Below are 20,488 nucleotides of genomic sequence, written 5' to 3'. Positions count from 1 at the left end.
AGAGAGCCCTACACAGCTGCCAACACATTCAAGAAGATAAAAATTTCAGAAAACAGTTAATTCACCTACTTTTGTGAAAATTGACAAAGAATGGGTAATTGGTAATCTAGTCATCCAAGGAAAAGGCTATCTTTATATTTCCACAAAATGGGAGTCTCATCAAAATAAACTCTGGTCCCATTATGCTTCATCAGAAGTCAAATCCACCAAGACTCAAAAGGCCTCTAGCTCCTTTAACAGAAGTATATGTAAAAGAACTTAGATGCTCTACTCTTATATTACAGTGCTCTGTTAAGACTTCTTGGCAATATATTTTTCTTTTTTAGCTTAGATCCAGTAAAAAGGAATGTTTATTAGTCTAAGGAACTCTAAAACTATACCTTTGGAGGTGAGTCCTAGACCTGGAACATGTGTCATGTTTACCTGACTTATGCTTCAGTTGCTCTGAGATTGTCACAACATCCCTAAATATTGGTCCTGCTGAGGGACTTATATGAAACCAGGGCAGCCTTTGGGCCACCCTGGCAATGAGAACCCAAGAGCTCAAATATGATATCTTACCATATAAGCAATTAATGAGAAGAGAATAAAGGAAAGGGAGGCTTTACTTTCCCCAGTACAAAGAACAAGACCCCTCTTGGGTTAGGCAAGCTAAAGACTGACCTGAAGCCTGTAGCTGAAATATATGACCAAATGTTTCCTAGGAAAGGCTACTCTGCTCTAATCTAAATCTAGGTTAAGATCTTATCTCAGTTTTTAAAGTGCCTATGCATTTTTATCACTTTGCAAATAGCTCTGCTCTTGGTATAATGGCTCTGCTCGCTCAGGTTTTTGACAGCTTTGATACTACTGATTCTGAAATCCTGCCTCTTGCAGAGAACAGTAGCGCATAAAGAGAGTATGGCCTATCTAGCCCATATCAATTTTTTGTATTTAGCAAACAGAAAAGGGGGAGATGTAATTAAACACAGAGAGCCTAACAAAGCAAACATCTTGTTTTTCTCCCTAGAGAGCAAATATCTTGTTTTTCCCTTAAACAGAGCACTTGTTCTATTTTCTTCCGAATCTGATTAGTTGCCTTTCTCTCCTTATCTGATTGAATCCTGTCTTTTCTACTTTTTTTTTCTGTTCTTCCAATCTTATTGGCTAAAACACATTATAAATGTCCCTTCCCCACCTGAAATAAAAAGTTGTTGGTGATGTTTTCAGAAGTTGGTTGTGGGTGGTTTTTGAATCTGCAATATCTACTTTCCTGAGATCCGACTTCCCCAGTCTCATTTACACTCAATGACATTTCAGTACTGTCATATAGTACTGAATATAGAAATTGTAGAAGATATATATGTTCATTGGAATGTGATCTATAGCAAAAATTAAGTAATGATAAAAACTAATGATCAAACTGATAGTATATTAATAAAAAGAATAGGGAATAGCCAGTGAATAAACCAGTACATTCTACCAACAGAGCATGACTTAACAAGAGTGCTGTACAAAAGAAGAGATTAAAATATGTTGGAAGATTTTTGGGACTTTTGCGGTGAGAGTTATGAAATAAAACACTGAAAATATTTTCTTGCAGAAACCCAAGAAATTACAACCAAAATAGTATCTCAGTGAAAATAGTGTAACAGATGATTCTCTAAAAGTTAACTTCAGAATATAAAAAATAATACATAGGTATCTCCATACAAATAATAATCTTTAAAAATCTGGTGGTCAGAGATACAGTACAGCAGTTAGGGTTATTTTCCCTGCATTCAGTCCACCTGTGTTTAATTTTTGTCATCTCATATGGTCCCTGAGTCCACCAAGAATGACTTCTCAATGCAGAGCGAGGAGTAACCCATGAACATAGCAGAGTGTAGCCCCCAAATCAAAATTTAAAAAATCAAATTCATGAACATTTCTGACTATAATATGCAATCAAATGTAAAAACCATTGCTCTGTGGCATCAGAAGTCTCTACTGCACACAGAGATACAAAAATTTAAAGAAGTACAACTGATTTTGGACCATTTAAATTGATATACTCATTTATTTTCCCATTACCTAAGCAAGAAATACTCACATGTTACCTAACTCCACCCAGAAATGTTAGTATGGCTTAAAAATTATTTCTTTCTTGTGCCCCCATTCTCTGACCAGTTGGCTTGGCCCCTTAGTCTTGTGCTATGTCCCCAGTTCTATTTAATTGATATTAACGTGAGGCCCTCCTACAGTATCCATATGGACTCACGAGTAATTTTATATTACTGTACTGTACAAACAAATTAAAGCCATTTACTCAAAATGAGTATAATATATATATAATATGTTATATATAATATATTAATATAATATATATAATATATATTATATTATATATATTATTATATATAATATATACATGAATGCTATTATTTGAAATTGTCATTATTATTTATTAAACACTTTCCTAAAACTGTCAATAACTTAGCTAGACTCAGCCAATTTAACATTATTTAACTTTGAAAGAAAAATATGCATCAAGATTATATTACTTTGTTATCCTAAGGGACTCAATAAATATCCTCAGCTCCACACTCATGTTAAATTTAAAACTACAAATATATACATAATAAATACTTACTGAAACATTACATCTTGGGAAAACAAAAAAATAAGTAAATGAAAATGTACAATACAAAATTAAACTCAAGGCTTTCCTGCTTTGCTCCCTACCTGGTTTCCTGCTTTGATCCCCACTTGGTTTCCTGTTTTGCTCCAGCCTGGTTTCCTGTTTAGCTTTCTGCCTGGTTTTCTGCTTTGCTTTCTGTCTGGTTTCCTGCTTTGCTTCTAACCTGGTTTTCTGCTTTTCTACATGAGGCAGCCAAGAAATGCTCCAGAAAACATAATGTCGTAAAGACCCAGCATAATCCAAGAAAGGCCCCAGCGGACATAATTTCTTCAGGCCTCTGCACAAAATCGGCTGACTTCTACCCAAAATTTGTGGGCCTGATTCCTGCCCTGTGTTTGAGCACAAAAAAGACATAAAAAGCCACGGCATTGTTCCCTGCATGGTATTCTGCTTTGATCCCTGCCTGTTTTTTTGCTTTACTCCTTGCATGGTTTCCTGTATTTCTACAGGAAGCAACCATAAAAGACTCCAGCAGATATATTCTTGTCAGGACCCAGCAGAAGCTAAGAAAGGCCCCAGAAAGCATAATTTCTTTAAAGCGTTGCACAATATAGGCTTACTCTACACAATAAGAATGGAGTTATGTGTTTAGGCACAAACATGACGTAAAGGGCTGCTACTTTGATCCCTGCCTGATTTCCTGCTTTGCTCTCTGCCTGGTTTTGCTTTGTTCCCTGCCTGGTTTCCTGCTTACTCCTTTACTGGTTTGTTGCTTTTCTGCATGAGGCAGCAAGAAAGACCCCAGCCATGATAATTTCTTCAGGACCCAGTCAAGAAAGGCCCTAGTGGACATAATTTCTTCTGAGCTCTGAACAAGGTAGGCTGACTCTGCCCACAAAGGTTGGAGTCAGTAGAGCATAGGTGCACCGTTTCACTTTGCAGCTGCACACATACTCTAGTCTAGGCCATGAACCCCACCATAACATGTAGTAAAATTCATGCTACAAGAATGTCAATGGGGAAACAATGCAGAACTCTATCATGCATAGAAAGTGGAGATGGCAGCTTTGATGCCAATCAACTAGAAAACCTCTCAGATATGGAGTTTAGAGTAGAAATATGGAGGATGTTTATAGTACTCAAGGAGAGCTTGAGCTGAGTAGTCAACAAAGATAGAAATAAATAAACTCAAAACTGAAATAATAGGACAGAAAAACTCTGTAGATAAAATGAAAACCTCAATAGAAAGCCTCTACAGCAGAGTAACAACAGCTGAGGACAGAATTAGCAAGATGGAAGATGAAATGAAAAACAACTCCATACAGCAGAGGCGATTGGAAAATACCTTAAAGCAAGTGATCAGACAATGGAAAATTTACTCAAAGAATGTGAACAGATGAAAATAGTAGCCTGATAAAAATCAACAGAAACAACATAAGAATCACTGGAGTCGCAGAGACCCAGGAACAAAATTCCCAGGAAGAATCAACAATCAAGGACATCATCACAGAGAAACTATGAGAGCTAAAGACTGCATGCAACTAAATCCTGTATGCCCAAAGAGAGCCAGCTAAAAGAGACCTGAAGAAAAACACCGCAAAACACATCCTAGTCAAAATGATGAATCCCACAGATAGGAATAGAATATTGAAAGCATCAAGATCAAAAAGGGAAATTACATATAAAGGAGTATCTTTAAGATTTACATCAGACATGTCACAAGAAACCCTCAAGGCCAGAAGACAGTGGTGGTATATTGTGACATGAGTGAATGAAATAGATGCTTCACCTAGATTACTGCACCCAGCCCAACTCATGTTCAGGTTTGAAGGAAGTATACATATGTTCACTGATAAAAAACAGCTCAGAAACTATAGAGACTCAAAACCATCCTTAAAAGAAAAACAGAAACGTTTACTTTTAAGATAGACAGACCGACAGACACACCAAACTTCTACATAGATAGGTCACTAAATTCCATGATGATTATCTCTCTCACCGTCATTGGACTAAATGCACCAGTTAAGAGACACAGAGTGGCAAAATGAATAAAAAAATTGAAGCCAACATTTTGCTGCCTACAAAGAACACATCTGAATAGTCAGAACAAACATTGATTCAAAATCAAAGGCTGGAGTAAAACCATCCAAGCAAACATCACCCTTAAAAAGCTGGAGTGGCCATAATAATATGAGATGACACAAACTTTAGACTCAGAAAAGTTATAAGCAACAAAGATGAAGATTTTTCACTAATCAAATGATATGTGCAACAGGAAGAAATCACACTACTAAACATATATGCACCCAATAAAGGTCCAGCAAATTATTTAATAAAATTGTTGAAAAATCTGAAAGAAGATATCAACATCAACATAATAACAGTGGGAGACCTCAACACTATTCTGTCACCCTTGATAGGTCAACCATGGTGAAACCCAACAAGCATATGTTAACTCTGAAAAAAATGGAAGAAAGTGGAATAGTAGCTATATATATATACATATGTATAAACATATATGTATATGTACATATATATGACACACCGTCCCCCAGAAAACTGGATCCACATTCTTCTCCAATGCATATGTGTCATTCTCCAGGATTGACTACATGCAAAGCCATAAAACAAATCTCCATAAAATCAAGAGGATAGAAATGGTACAGATTATAATGCACTTAAATTAGATGTAAACTGCAAAAGAAACCAGAAGAAAAACTTTAAAACCTGGAAATTAAACAGTTCATACTGAGCAGCCAGTGGATCAGAGATGAAAACAAAACATTCCTGGAAACAAATGCCAATAAAGACACAAATTACCAGAATTTATGGAACACAGCAAAAACAGTACTAAGAGGAAAATTTATTGCTTTGCAAGCACATATCATAAAGGAAGGTGCCTATAAAAAGGTGTATGATACAGCTTACAAAATTAGAATATTATCAACAAAAGAAACAGAAATAGGTAGGCAGAAAAAAGAACAAAGTTTAGAGCAGAAATCAATGAAATGTAAATCAATAAAGTAATCCAAAAGATCAATGAAAGCAAAAGTTGTTCCTTTGAAAAAAGTAAACAAGATTGATAAACCATTATCGAAACTCACAAAGAAATGAAGAGAAAGAAACTTAATAAACCGGATTAGAAAAGAAAATGAAGAGATCACTATGCATACTGCAGAGATTCAAAGGGTAACCAGAGACTACCTTGAGAAACCCTATGCCATGAAACATGAGAACCTGGTAGAAATAAATGGATAAATTCTTGGACTCTTATAATCTTCCATTGTTAAACCAGGATGATCTAGCATATCAAAACAGACTATTACTATTGTGAAAATTAAGATGGTAATTAAAAGTCTTCTCAAAAACAAAACCCCAGGCCCACTAATGAATTCTTTCAAACCTTTTAAGAGGAACTACTACCAATACTTTACAGGGTATTTCATGAAACTGAAAAATCAGGAACACTCCCAAATAGTTTTTATAAAGCTAAAATCACCTTAATTCCAAAAAGAAGCATAGATGGTGTAAAAAAAGAGAAGTAGAGACCAATATCCATGATGAACACAAATGCAAATATCCTCAACAAAATTCTAACAACTAGGATCCAACAGCTCATCAAGAAGGCCATACAACATGAACGAATAGGTTTCATTTCAAGAATGCAAGGACGGTTTAACATATTTTAGATCAATCAACATAATAAACCGTATCAACAAAAAGAAAAAGAAAAACCATATAATCAAATAAATAAATGCAGAGAAAACATTCTGTGAGATCCAATCACTATTCTTGACAAAAAAATCTCATCAAGTTGGGAATAGAAGGAACTTTTCTCAATATAGTCAAGGCCATATACCACAAGACAATGGCAAATATTATTCTCAAGGGAGACAAACTAAAAACATTTTCTCTAAAATCTGGTACAAAACAAGCTTGCCCTCACTCACGACTCTTATTCAACATAGTGCTGGAATTTCTTGTTATGGTGATTAGGCAAGACAGAAACATCTATTCATCCAGATAGAAAAGGAAGAAGTCAAGCTATCACTCTTTGCAGATGACATTATAATATATTTAGAAAACCCTAAAGGCTCTACCAAAAAGTGTCTAGAAACAATAGATTAATATAGCAAAGTGAAAGGCTACAAAATTAAAATGCAAAAAATCAATGATCTTGTACAACAATAATGATAAAAAATGACGTTAAAATAACAAGACCATTACATTAGTGTCATACAAACTAAAATATCTTGGAGTCAATTTAACTAAAGAGGTAAAGGACCTATACAAAGAAAACTACAAAACTCTATTTCAAGAAATAAAAGAGGACACACAAAAATTCAGACACATACACTGCTCATGGATTGGAAAGATTAACATCATTAAACTTGCAATAATCCCAAGGTATTGTACAGATTTAATACAATACCTCTAAAGATATACATGACATTATTCAAAGAAGTGTATCAAACACTCCTGAAGTTCATTTGGAATAATAACATTCCTCGATTAGCTAGAGCAACCCTTAGAAAAAGGAATTTGGGAGGCATCACTTTCCCCAACTTTAAATTGTATTACAAAGCTATAGTTATTAAAACAGAATGGTACTGGAATAAAGACAGTCCCTCAGATCATTGGAATAAAACTGAGTATTCTTAGAATGTTCCTCAGACCTACAATCAATTAATCTTTGAAAAAGGGGAAAGAAATGCAAAATAGATTAGGGAAAGCCACTTCAACAAGTGGTGTTGGGACAATTGGTCATCTACTTAAAAAAAAGCGAACAGACCTGCATCTAACAAAATGCACAGGGGTCAAGTTCAAATGGCCCAAAGACTTTGATATCAGACCCAAAACCATAAGGTATATAGAACAACAAGTAGGTAAAACACTCTATGACAGTGGTCGGCAACCTGCGGCTCGTGAGCCACATGTGGCTCTTTACACTTTTAATTTGACTCTTTTGTGTGCCGGGCAGCCGCTCCAGGAGTCAGGACTCTTCTCCTAGCCTCTGTCAGTGCGCACCCTGAGTGGCTCTCAAAATAAATTTCAATCGTGGTTTTGGTGAGATTTGGCTCAGTTGAAAAAAAAAAAAAAGGCTGCCGACCATTGCTCTATGATATTGAGATTAAAGGCATCTTCAAGGATGAAATAGCATTCTTAAAACATGTGGAAGAAGAGATAAACAGATGGGACTATATATTTTTTAAATAATTTTTATTGTGACCAATGTGAATTATGAAGCTTTCACAGTAATATATAAGATACATGGCGACAATGAATCAGGGCCAATTTTACCACCAGTGTTGTCCTCCCTCCACCCCTGTTCCAGCATGATCCCATATCTCCCTCATTTGCTTCCCAGACTGATAATGTAATGGGTAGCTTGTTGTAGCTTGGGTATCAATTCTGCTCTCATTGACTTTGGGTTTGGTCTTTGAGTCTGATTATTTTTTATTTCCATGCAATGTTCATATGACTGTTTGGTACTTTCCATGTTTTCTCCCTCAAGTCATGAGGCAGCACAAGATGATTCAAGTTATGTGTTTTTTTGGGGGGAAAGAAGAAAAATAAGGGAGGCTTCTGTCTAGAAGTTATAAATATCAATTTAAAAGAAGAAAGGAAAAATAAGTTAAAAAAACAGCAATTACAAAAATGCACACAGCTACTAAAAACGACCACCATCATATAATAATCATGAGAATGAAAGAAAATAAAAATAATAAAAAAGAAGAAGAATAAAAAAGAAAAAGTAAAAATAGAAAAAAGAAGAAAAAGAAAAAAGAAAAAGAAAAAATTACCCCCAAACCAGAAGGAGGGCTGGTGTGGAAAGCATTTGTGCTTTGTTTGTTTGTTTGTTTGTTTGTTTGTTTTCAAAGGCACAATAAGTATTGGCAAAATTAGAAAGGGAATTCCTTTGGCCTAAGAGATACAGGATTTCTATTCATTGCAGCGCTATTTACAATAGCCAGACTCTGGAAACAACCAAGATGCCCTTCAACAGATGAGTGGCTGAAGAAACTGTGGTACATATACACAATGGAATACTATGCAGCCATCAGGAGAGATGAAGTCATGAAATTTTCCAATACATGGATGTACATGGAATCTATTATGCTGAGTGAAGTAAGTCAGAGGGAGAGAGAAAGACGCAGAATGGTCTCACTCATCTATGGGCTTTAAGAAAAATGAAGGACATTTTTAACAGTATCTCAGAGACAAGAGAGATGAGGGCTGGTAGGTGCAGCTCAGGACATGCAGCTCATCACATAGAGTGACGAGTGCAGTTGCAGAGATGACTACACTGAAAACTATCATAAAATGTGAATGAATGAGGGAAGTAGAAAGCCTGTCTCGAGTACAGGTGTAGGGGGGTGGGGAGGAGGGAGATCTGGGAAATTGGTGGTGGGAATGTTGCACCGGTGAAGGGGGGTGCTCTTTACATGACTGTAATCATACAACTATAATCATGTTTGTAATCACGGTGTTTAAATAAAGATAAAAAAAAGAAATATTATAATGGGTTACAATCTGGGGACTTGAAGGACAAAGTAATTGTACATGGATTCTGTCTTATTTATCTTAATGTTCTTTGGCTGAAATTTCAAAGTTAAGATATCAGCAAGGGGACTTCTGAGAATTATGTTATGGGTGATTGTCCTTCCACTGTAACTTTACCTTGTCCTCTTTCTTTGCACCCTTGTTCTCATAATTAAAAATAAAAATTAAAAAAAAAAAAGAGATACAGGATTTCTCCACTCTTAAAGCATACTGCCCTAGGAACAACTACGGGCTCCATACAGGCTCATTTTCACAACCCAAAGTCTTTTTATGGTGCCAGAAAACTTTCTGCTCAGTAGTGGATGATAAAATCAGTCCTCGATAGCTAGAAATCTTGGTACCTGCACAGGTCATAGGATAAAGGTTATAATAGAGTCTTTCTTTATGGTTCTAGACGTTCTGTTCCATCACTGTTGTTCTAATCCGTCTTCTGAAAATAATGGTTTTGGTTTTTGCTCAGATCTTAGGATAAAGCCTAGGATGGAGTCTTTCATTACGGTTCTGCTCAGTCGCAGTTGTCAAAGTTAGGCCTCTTGAATTAGAGATCTTGGTTTTTGTACTAATCCTAGGCTGAAGCCTAGGCTAAGATCTTTCTTATTGGTTCCACGATAAGTCCTGCCCAGTCATGGTTGTCAAAGTCAGTCTTCTGTAGTTAGTGATCTTGGTTTTTGAACAGAGCAAAGGACAATGGGTCTTCTGATTTCATCTTACTGTTAGGTGAGGAGATAGGCAACCTGCTCTTAGATCAAGTTATTACCGTTTCCTCATTGTCAGGATGTCATATCAAAACTGGTGCAAGTGTTGCCAGAGTGGTATTGGGGATTTCGCATGGGGGAGTTTGGTTCCAGGTGCTGTTGCAGGAAAACATGTTGGTTCTATGGCTGGGATCTGGAATCCTGGGTTGGACGGTCTCTGACCAATCACCTGGAGTCTAAGTTGGGTTTACATGACACATGTTCAGGTGAGAGGTGCTCCTGTTTTATAAAATGAATGAGTTCTTATCCCTAATAGATAAGAGCTTGTTTCTGTGCATAAGATTTCCCCCTTCGTTAGAGTGCCTATGCAAAAGGGAATGGTGCCATATAATATTGCTGGTGCCTTTGGGGCTAATAATGTCAGGCTACACAATATCTGTGCACTGGTTTTGATCTGAGCTTTTATTCCAAGCAAGACTTTTTCTTCTAGATTTTCATACCAAGCAGAACCAAAATAGGTGAAGTTAAAGAAAAATATACATAAAGTTAGAAGACACAAATAAAAATAAATTTGAAAAAAGAGTGAATTAAAGAAAATATGTGATGAAGAAGGCTACCTTTACATTTGGGAATAAACTCACTAAGTGGTATTATTATAAAGGTATTAAACATACAGGGAAAATATTGGCATCCCCATCAAGTCTTTTGAGATATTCTTGTGTGTGTGTGTGTGTGTGTGTGTGTGTGTGTGTGTGTGTGAAATCCAGGACACATTTTCATCCCAAACCGTGGTCTTGTTGAGTTTGAGAAATGATTTGCAGCAGTTAGGGATCAGATAGTGTCCTTGATCTGGGGGTCCTTCTGGGGCTGAGTCCGGTAGCATGCAACAGTCCACACTTGGTGGGGGGGTTGAGAAAAGAGCCACATAGCATGAGTCAGCAGGGTGTTGGTTGTAGTTTTATGCCGGGGTACAAGATCTGGGACTGAGAGGGTGTCCTTTGCTCATTAGGTACCATGACCAACCTCCTGCCCCAATAAACCACCACCCAGCTCCCAAAGCAAAGAAGGTTAAATAAGGAGGTATAATGGATCAGGATTGGGGGGTGAGAGGATAGAAAGATTTCTGATGGGGGAAAAGGGATAATCTAGAAGAGGGGCTATACAAATTATAGGCATGGATTGTTTACACTTTAGGTTTGGCAATCAGAGAGGAGTCCACCGTATAAATACTCATACCCACATATAGACAGACATTAGAAATCTATTCTTAAGTTGTTGTTGGAGGCCTGACCTTCATAGGACGAGTCTGAGCTCTTAAGAAATACTTGAATTAAAAAAAATAAATAATTAGCTAAGATATATATTAGGAGAGGAAGAAATGGAAAACCAGAAGATAAGATAGAAGAGAAAAAGAAAGATAAGCAAATACAGTAAAAACAAGTTAATAAAATTAATTGGGCCTGTGCGTCAGAGTTGAAAGATTTCTACTTTCTAAGCACTTCATCAATGACAGGGGTATGCTTTGCTAAGTGAAGGTTTCATGGTTAGATATTTGCCAGAGCATTTTAAAATAAGGGTAGTTTTCATGTCTAGAGTATAAGCAATATGGTAGTGAGGACTATAAGATGTGGCTATTCTATGAGATATCGTCTGCTGCAACAGATGGGACTATATTAAGCTTATAAGCTTCTGCCCCTAAAAGGAAATAGTGCCTAGTATACAAAGGCCACCCATAAGATGGGAGAAATTATTCACCCAATACCCATCAGATCAGAGTCTTATAGCCAAAATATATAAGGCACTGACAGAACTTAACAAGAAACAACCATCTAACCCCATCAATAAAATGGGGAAAAGATATGAACAGACAGTTTCTCCATGAAGAAATACAAATGGCCAAAAGGCACATGAAAAAAATGCTCCGCATCACTAATCATCAGTTCACTAATCATGCAATTCAAAACAACTATGAGGTACCATCTCATGCCACAGTGACTTACACACATCACAAATAATAAGAACAATCAGTGCTGGAGGGGACGTGGAGAGAAAGGAACTCTGATTCCCTGCTTGTGGGAATGCTGTTCAGTCCAGCCTTTATGGAAAACAATATGGAGATTCCTCAAAAAAAACCCTGAAAATTGGGCTCCCATATGATCTAGCTATACCACTTCTAGGGATATACCCTAGGAACACAAAAAAAAAAAACAATACAAAAATTCCCTCCTCACACCTATATTTATTGCAGATCTATTTACAATAGCCATACTCTGGAAACAACCAAGATGCCCTTCAACAGATGAATGGCTATACACAATGGATTATTTTGCAGCTGTCAGAAGAGATGAAGTTATGAAATTTTCCTATACATGGATGTACATGGAATCTATTATGCTGAATGAAATAAGTCAGAGGAAGATTGATAGACACCGAGTAGTCTCACTCATCTATGGGTTTTAAGAAAAATGAAAGACATCATTCTACTATTGCCCAGAGCCGATAGATATGAGGACTTGAAGTACTGACTTCTGATATGAAGCTCAACACTAAGAGTGGTGATTGCAGTTAGAGAAATAACTACACTGACAATTATGGTGACAATTATAAGTGAGAAAAGTAAAATGTTTGTTTCAAGTATGGGGAGGGGGGAGAGGAGGGAGATGGGGTGGTGGTAAGGTTGCACTGGTTAAGTGGGGTATTATTCATATGACTGAATCCCAATTACAATCATGTCTGTAATCAAGGTGCTTAAATAAAGATGTTATTTAAAAAATTAAGTTCTAAGAAAACGTTTAAAATAAAAACAAAATTAAACTCAAGATTCATTTTGTGGAACAAATTGAATGTACTTGCATAGCACTCTAGGCTGTGTGAAGTATAGACTCAACTCTAAATGTTTCTGTTTTTATATTTTGAAGAGTGATGAAGTATCTATCAGATTCATTTCTCAGTATTTATATATCACAGAGAAATCGATAATTTTCAGGAACCAAGTGTTTTATATATAGGAAATAGAAATGTGTACAATATGACAACTTGGGTAGCATTAGCCTAAAGAAATAAATCTGTATTTTGAGAGGCACTAATAATCTTTAAGGATGTCAGTTGAACGAATAATTAGCTTGGATTACTGAATAACTGTGATAGGAAAGAATGTCTATTGTGAATCAAGAACAGGACCTGAATTAGGATATCACAAATTCTCTCTATCTCTCTCCTTATACTATATGTATTACAGTTATGTTGTCAGTTTTCCTGGTTCTGTTTTCACCTATTTACACATAGTTTCTCTCAATCAAAATATATTCAATGCTCGCTATGCTTAATGATGATAATGCATAAGACAGGCATATTTATTCTGTTCAAGAAACTAATGCCTCGTAGGGGATACTTAGGGATACTTAGGAAAACAGTTAGGAAGTACTCTATGAAATAAAGCTAAAATATTATGTGACGATGAAAAAAAGAAAATTATGTATCTTACAATTTAGGAAGGATTATCAGAGAATGTGACAATTGACTTTACTTTTTTTAAATTGACTTTACTTTTAATGATTTATCACAGAATGTAAAATAGTTATTACTTATGAATAGGGTTTTAAATAATTGGAAATTAGTGAATTATGTGATGAGAGGACAATGATTTTAAAATTATAAATTAGAATGGCTTAAAGGGAACAAAACAAATATTCCTGACATTATTCTGTAAGATTCTAAAAAACAACACTGAATATTCTATCTAGTTTTATATCATCTATCTATATCTATCTATCTATCTATCTATCTATCTATCTATCTATCTATCTATCTATCTATCTATCTTTCTATCTATCTATTGAATGGGGCATATCTGTTCAGGATCTACCCTGGCCTCATGCTCAGGTGTTAGTCCTAGTGGTGATTGAAAGAAACATATTTAGTGCTGGGGTATTAAACCTGTTGGCTGCATGAAAGACAAATACCTTTAACTTCTGTAGGGGCTCAAGTACTGAAAAGTTTAAAGTTACTTTATGATAAGATACCTTTATTAATTGTTCATTAATATTCATTGTTCACAAAGTAACTTTTCACTGGATAAGTGTCAGATTGAAATGCCCAAGTCCCACATACCTTTGGAATATAAACTAAGTTCCTTACCATGATATCTTTGATTACTACAATTATGTTCACATCTATCTTTTTATTTCCATTCTCATTTCTAACAGCTCCAACACTTAGGTTTTCAGTGTGAATTATCATGACATTTCATGGATTTATTTTTCTTTTTCTCTTGTTTATTTGATATTTATTTTATATTCATTTTAATTTCCTTTAATACTACATATTGGATGTCCTCCATGAGTTGGGTTTAACACTTAGAATTACCAAGACTCTATGATATTATCTCTTCCTTATCATTTATCACATATTCAAATCTTATCTTTATTAGTCTGACATTGTAAAAAGGATGCCTGACTCCTAATCGGCAAAAAAAACAAACTTACACCTAAAATGTCTCTTAGTCTTGGTACTGAATTGACACAGAGTGATTGCCTCTAATTGCATTTTGAACTAGAATCTCTAGAAGTAGACAGTCCAATTAGAAACTTTTGGTAACTAATTAGGGCCTTATGACTCTAAACTCCATTCAGGAATTCAATGCTTTAGTGTCAGTGCTACAGTCAACATAAGACCTCAAGTCATGCCTGAGGGCATTGCGAAATCAGATTTTTTTAAAGAGTCAATTGGTTTTGGTTAAGGTAAGATTGGGAGCTGACTTTCAACAGTTGGCAAGCATTTAGACACAAATAAAAGCCATGAGTTAAAGAAACACCCTCATTCCCTCACCTTTGTCCCCTGACACAAAATGATGAGGTGACCTGGTTTAGCCTGACTTACTGTCCACTGTCCACCTAGGAGGTAGGTCAGGGATTCAGGACAAGTCAGAATTGCTGACTGGAAATTTTTCTAGTCCCAGTCTTAGCTGAGGGTAGAACCCAAACGAAGGCCTTGCTAGATTACAGTTCCTTCTTCCTGCTGTTTGAGAGTTAGTGAAAATAGAGAAATTCTAAGGAGTACAGTGTTGCACATCATGTGTAATTGAAAGGATAAATATTTCCTCACTCCCTTTCAGGGTAGAGTGTGAGAGCTCCTCAGAAAACTGGAAAATACAAGCACAGACTCCTCCTTTTCTTTCCCCATAGCTCCCACTACTAGTTAGGACCTCCAGAATAACAATTAAGAACATCTTACAAAATCATGGAAATTAGTTATTTGCCCTAGAAACCAAACATATGTTAATTATTGTGATTATTACTTTCTACCTGTGTCTGTTTGCTCCAGATTTCAGTCAAACCGGTTTCCTTGTGTGGACAGTCTAAATGCCAGCCCACAGACAAGATTACTGAGCATACTTTTCTTAATAGTATGGAGTGTTTCCTGTTAAGAACCATCTTCAGGATATGGTGTGGGGAAGAGGGCGGGAGTTGAGAGGAGAAACTTAGAGGTAGAAAAATGAAACAGCCAATAGTTATTTTCTAAAGTTGCTTAGGCATTCAGTATTGGAGATGGGAAACTACATATAGCATTTTTTTTTATTTTTCACTATCTCTCCAAGAATACAGTAAAGCTACTTTTCTACCACAAATATCTCAAAAACATATTATTTTGTAGTAACAGTTCTGAGAGGAGGCCTACATTCCATGATTATTCTTTTAATTTCAGTGTTTTCCCTAGCCACTAGGTATTTCATCTTCAAAGTATTTTTTATAAATATTAACCAGTGTAGTCTCTGACCCAACTGTGTGGGATGAGAGCAGCAGTCATTCACTGGTTCAGTGAATAAATGTGAAGCGGCAAGAAGCCAAGATGTGTGGTTAATTTTGGTCATAAGACATCCCAAGCTTTGTTTCAATGAGGGTCACAGAAACAGTGGTTGGTATGTAAGAAGTGGTCATCTAAATTAAGTCTTTGCTGGTGCTTTATAATAATGAAGAGACTTAATTCTATCCCTGTTTCATTCTATAATGCAATCATTACACGTAATTTATGCATTTATAGACATTTATACTATCAGTTTTTTTCAAGAGGCCATTTGAATTGGAAAAATCATGAGCATGTACTGGTCTCTGAAAAGGAAACAAGGATCAAATATTGAGTGTATGATCAGTGCAACTGAATAGAACAGCATACTTAAGAGACCTTATATTGTTTACCCATGGAAAATTAATAATTTTAAAGAGACCATTTATTTTTGTGTGCTAGACTTTTCAAATTATGTAGCCATATCTGGCAGCTTCAACTTCTAATAGAAACTTGACATGCATAAATGCATTTCTAAATAATACAGTCAATTCTTAGTTCTTATGGGATGGGAAATAAAGTGTTACTAAAATATTTTAATTCAATTTGCATTTTCCTCTTTCTTTCATTATTTTGATGATTGATGGAGACATATTGGTTGCAGCTCTCACTACTTTAATTTGTGGTGCTTGCACACATGTTTGCTGTAGGTCACACCTATGTAGTCATGTTATTAACATTCATGCTTTTATAATGCATGAGGGAAGCTAAACAGCAGTGTTGCATGAATAAGATCGCACTCAGTCATGTAAAATTAAACAGGGCATTGGATTTATGTCCTCACACTTTCAAGCAGGTGCTCCTCCACTGAACTATCACAGGGCCCTTAGTAAAATGTGTATAAGGAAAGTGGCAAATCTAAAACTCATCTAGTTTGATGACAAAAGTGTGATAGCAATTTCAATTTTAAATACAAGTAACAAAAATTATGGCCAGCAATAGAATAATAAAAAGGTAAAAGTAAAATATAGGTACCTCATATTTACCATTTAGTCATTTCTATAGTGAATATAGTTAAGATGAATGTTGAAACAGGAAGAACCTTTGAAATGTACATAATACACTTTTCCCTTTGTACTTACATTAGTGGGGAAGATATTTGATACTAATGTTGGCAGAGTTTTGGAAAGGGGCAGGAGGGAGCAATATAGCATACTCTTTCCACATCTGTTCTGGCTCCTGACTGCTACAAAAGTTAATATCAAGTCTTCAGTTTTGACTCCAAATAAGCTTCATAGTAAACTGGGTGCTAGGCAGCAAAATATATAGTGTTTTGTTCTTGGCCACATGCTTTTTAGTGGATCATAACTCTTGATTAGGAAAGATTCCTAGTCACCCTTTCCTATGAGGTATGGAATCTTCTTAGTTTAATGTACTCCTATTTTTTTATCTTTGCTTCCATTTACTTAGCCAGTGGTGATTCATACTTGAAAATTCCTTTTGCTTCTATGTCATGGCCTATATAGCTTATGGTTTCAGGTAAGATATAAAGGTTTTTAATGTATTTTGACTTGTTTTCTGTGCACAGCATAAGGGGCCAGAGATCATCTTTTGCATGTTAGTTGATCAGTTTTCCCAACACCACTTGTGGAAAAGGCTTTCCTCCCTTCACTTATTTTTTGTCATTTATCAAAGATTAATTGATTGTACAAATGATGGTCCATCCCAGAATATCCTTGTCTATTCCTTCTGATGGTTTGTCTTTATTCCACTACCATGCTTTTTTAAGGACTACAATTTATATTACAGTTTGATGTTGCGAAAACTGATGGCTCCCATCTGCCTTTCCCCAAGTATTACTTTAACTATTCATGGAGATTTATTATTCCATATGAATTTCAGGAGTGTTTGATCTACTTCTTTGAAAAATGTCATGGGTTTCCTTATAGGGATTGCAATAAATCTATGCAATGCTTTGGGAAGTATTGCCATTGTAATGATATTAATCCTACCAATCTATGATCAGGGGATGCATTTTCCATTTTCCTGTGTCTTTATTTTATGAAACAGGGTTTTTTGTTTGTTTATTTGTTTTGTTTTTGAGCCACACCCGGTGATGCTCAGCGGTTACTCCTGGCTATGCACTCAGAAATTGCTCCTGACTTGGGGGACAATATGGGACTTCAGGGGATCGAACCATGGTCCGTCCAAGGCTAGCATGGGCAAGGCAGATGCCTTACTGCTTGTGCCACCACTCCACTCCCAGAAGTAGGATTTTAAAGTTTTCTTTGTGTAGGTCTTTCACCTCTGAGTTATGTTGACTCCAAGGTACTGGATTATACTGAGGCACAATTGTTAGTGGAATTGTTTTTTACCAATATCTCTTTCTTTTTTACTTTTTGTATATAGAAAAGCCACAGAATTTTTGTATTAAATTTGTAGCCTGCCATTTTACAAATACATTGTTTATACAAACTGTTTTGTAGCATCTTTAGGATTTTCTAAATCTAGTAGCATGTCTTCTACAACTAGAGTTTGACTTCTTTTCTTATTTGATGCTCTTGATAACTTCTTCTTTTTTGCCTGATTCAAACTGCAAGTACTTCCAATACTATATTGTATAGAAGGGACAAGAAATAGCAACCTTATCTTGTGCATAGAGGAAGATCGTAAAGAGAAGGCTTTTAATTTTTTCACCATTGAGTTTGTTTGCCATAGGCTTGTGTAAATGACTGACTATATTGAGGAAGGCTCTTTCAATTCCTATCTTCTTGAGAATTTTTATCATAAATGGTTGAGGACCTAGGTCTAATGCTTTCTCTGCATCTATTGCTATGGCCATTTTTCTTATTGATATGATGTATTATAGTGATTGAATTGCATATGTTAAACATACATGCATCTCTGGAATGAACTCAAGTTGGTCATGGTGTATGACCTTCTGTTGAATTTTTTAATTCTACTTGAGAGCATTTTGTTGAGAATCTTTGTATCTGTGTTCATAAAGAATATCAGCATGTAAATTTATTTTGATAGTGTCTATGTTTAGTTTTGCTATCAGGGTCATGTTTGCATTATAGAAACAATTTATAAGTGTTTCTGTTTCTTCAATTTTTTGATAGAGTCTGGAAAGAGAACTGGCATTATTTTCTTTTTTATTTTTTAATTACCTTATCTAAAACATGGTTACAAGGGTGTTAATAATACAGTTGGGTTCTTTTTGACAGATACAAAGTTATTCATGATTGAGTTTCAGTCATACAATGTACAACACCCTTCACTTCACCAGTTCACAATCCTTACTACCAATATTCCCAGTTTCTTTCCTTTTCTTTTTACTTTTGTCTTTTTTCTTTTTTTTTCTTTTCTTTTCTTTTTTTTTCTTGTTTATTGGCCACACCTGACTCTGCACTCAGAAATCATTTTTAGCAGGCTTGGGTGCTACATAGGATGGGGGGTGTTCTTTACATGACTGAAACCCAAGTACAATCATATTTGTAATCAAGGTGTTTAAATAAAGATATTAATAAAAGAGAAGGTATCAGAGTTAACACCAACCTTAGGGCAGCACTCAAAGATGGTGATTTAATTGAATAAATAAAGATATCTGGAAAAAAGAACAAAAAATAGTTGTCATATCTTGAAAAGCAGGATAAAAAGTGGGAAAGAAACTGGGGATATTGGGTTGGAGCAATAGCACAGTAGGTAAGGCATTTGCCTTGCATGAGGCCGACACGGGCATTATTTTCTTTTTAAAGTTTTGAAAGAATTCACTAGTGAATCTATCTGGGCCTGAGATTTTATTTTTGGGAAGCCTTCTGATCACACTTTCAATTTCCTAAATAGGGGTGGTTTTGTTCAGGTATTTCACATCACCATTGTTCAACCTTGGGAGATTATAGGTTTCCAAGAATTTAACCATTTTTCCCAAGTTCTCTTGTTTTGTGGCATAGAGCTTCTCAAAGTAATCTCTGATTACCCTTTTAATTTACAAAGTATCTCTAGTGACATAACGCTTTCATTTCTAATTTGATTCATTAGGTTTCTCTTTCATTCTTATGAGTCCTGGTTTATCAATCTTGTTCATTTTTCTAAGAACTAACTCTTGCTTTTATTGACCTTTTAATTTTTTATGTCCAGTTCATTGATTTCTGCTCTGTTTTGTTATATCCTTGCTTCTGCCTAATGTTGGCTCATTTTGTCGATCATTTTACAATTTCTTAAACTGTACCATTAACTTATTTATGTTCACCCTTTCTTCCTTTCTGATGAATGCTTGCAAAAATATAAATTTCCCTGCTAATTCTTTGGCTGTGCTCCACAAATTCTGATAACTCTTGCATTCATTCTCATTTGATTCTAGAAAAACTTTGCTTTTCTATTTTATTTCTTCACTGATTGCTTAGTATTGAGCTGTTTAAATTCCAGTTGTTAATGTTATTTATTTGTCATTGTAATTAATATATATTTTCAGTGCATCATATATAAGAAATATTTTTGTTATTTTCTAATATAAATTACTTCATTTAAAAACCATATACCACATAGTTGACATAGTTGATAATAATACATTTATTTCCAGGTAAGTGGGAGTGAAATTATTAAAAAAGGAAAAGAAGCCAGAGAGATAGCATGGAGGCAAGGTGTTTGCCTTTATGCAGAAGGTCATTGGTTCAGATGCCCTTCAACAGACGAATGGCTAAAGAAACTGTGGTACATATACACAGTGGAATATTATGCAGCTGTCTGGAGAGATGAAGTCATGAAATTTTCCTATACATGGATGTACACGGAATCTATTATGCTGAGTGAAATAAGTCAGAGAGAGAGAGAGAGAAAAACACAGAAA

The sequence above is a fragment of the Suncus etruscus genome, chromosome X (assembly GCF_024139225.1).
Source record: "Suncus etruscus isolate mSunEtr1 chromosome X, mSunEtr1.pri.cur, whole genome shotgun sequence".
Lineage (NCBI taxonomy): Eukaryota > Metazoa > Chordata > Mammalia > Eulipotyphla > Soricidae > Suncus > Suncus etruscus.
The sequence above is the reverse complement of the archived record's forward strand: the minus strand, read 5'-3'. Positions refer to the sequence as shown.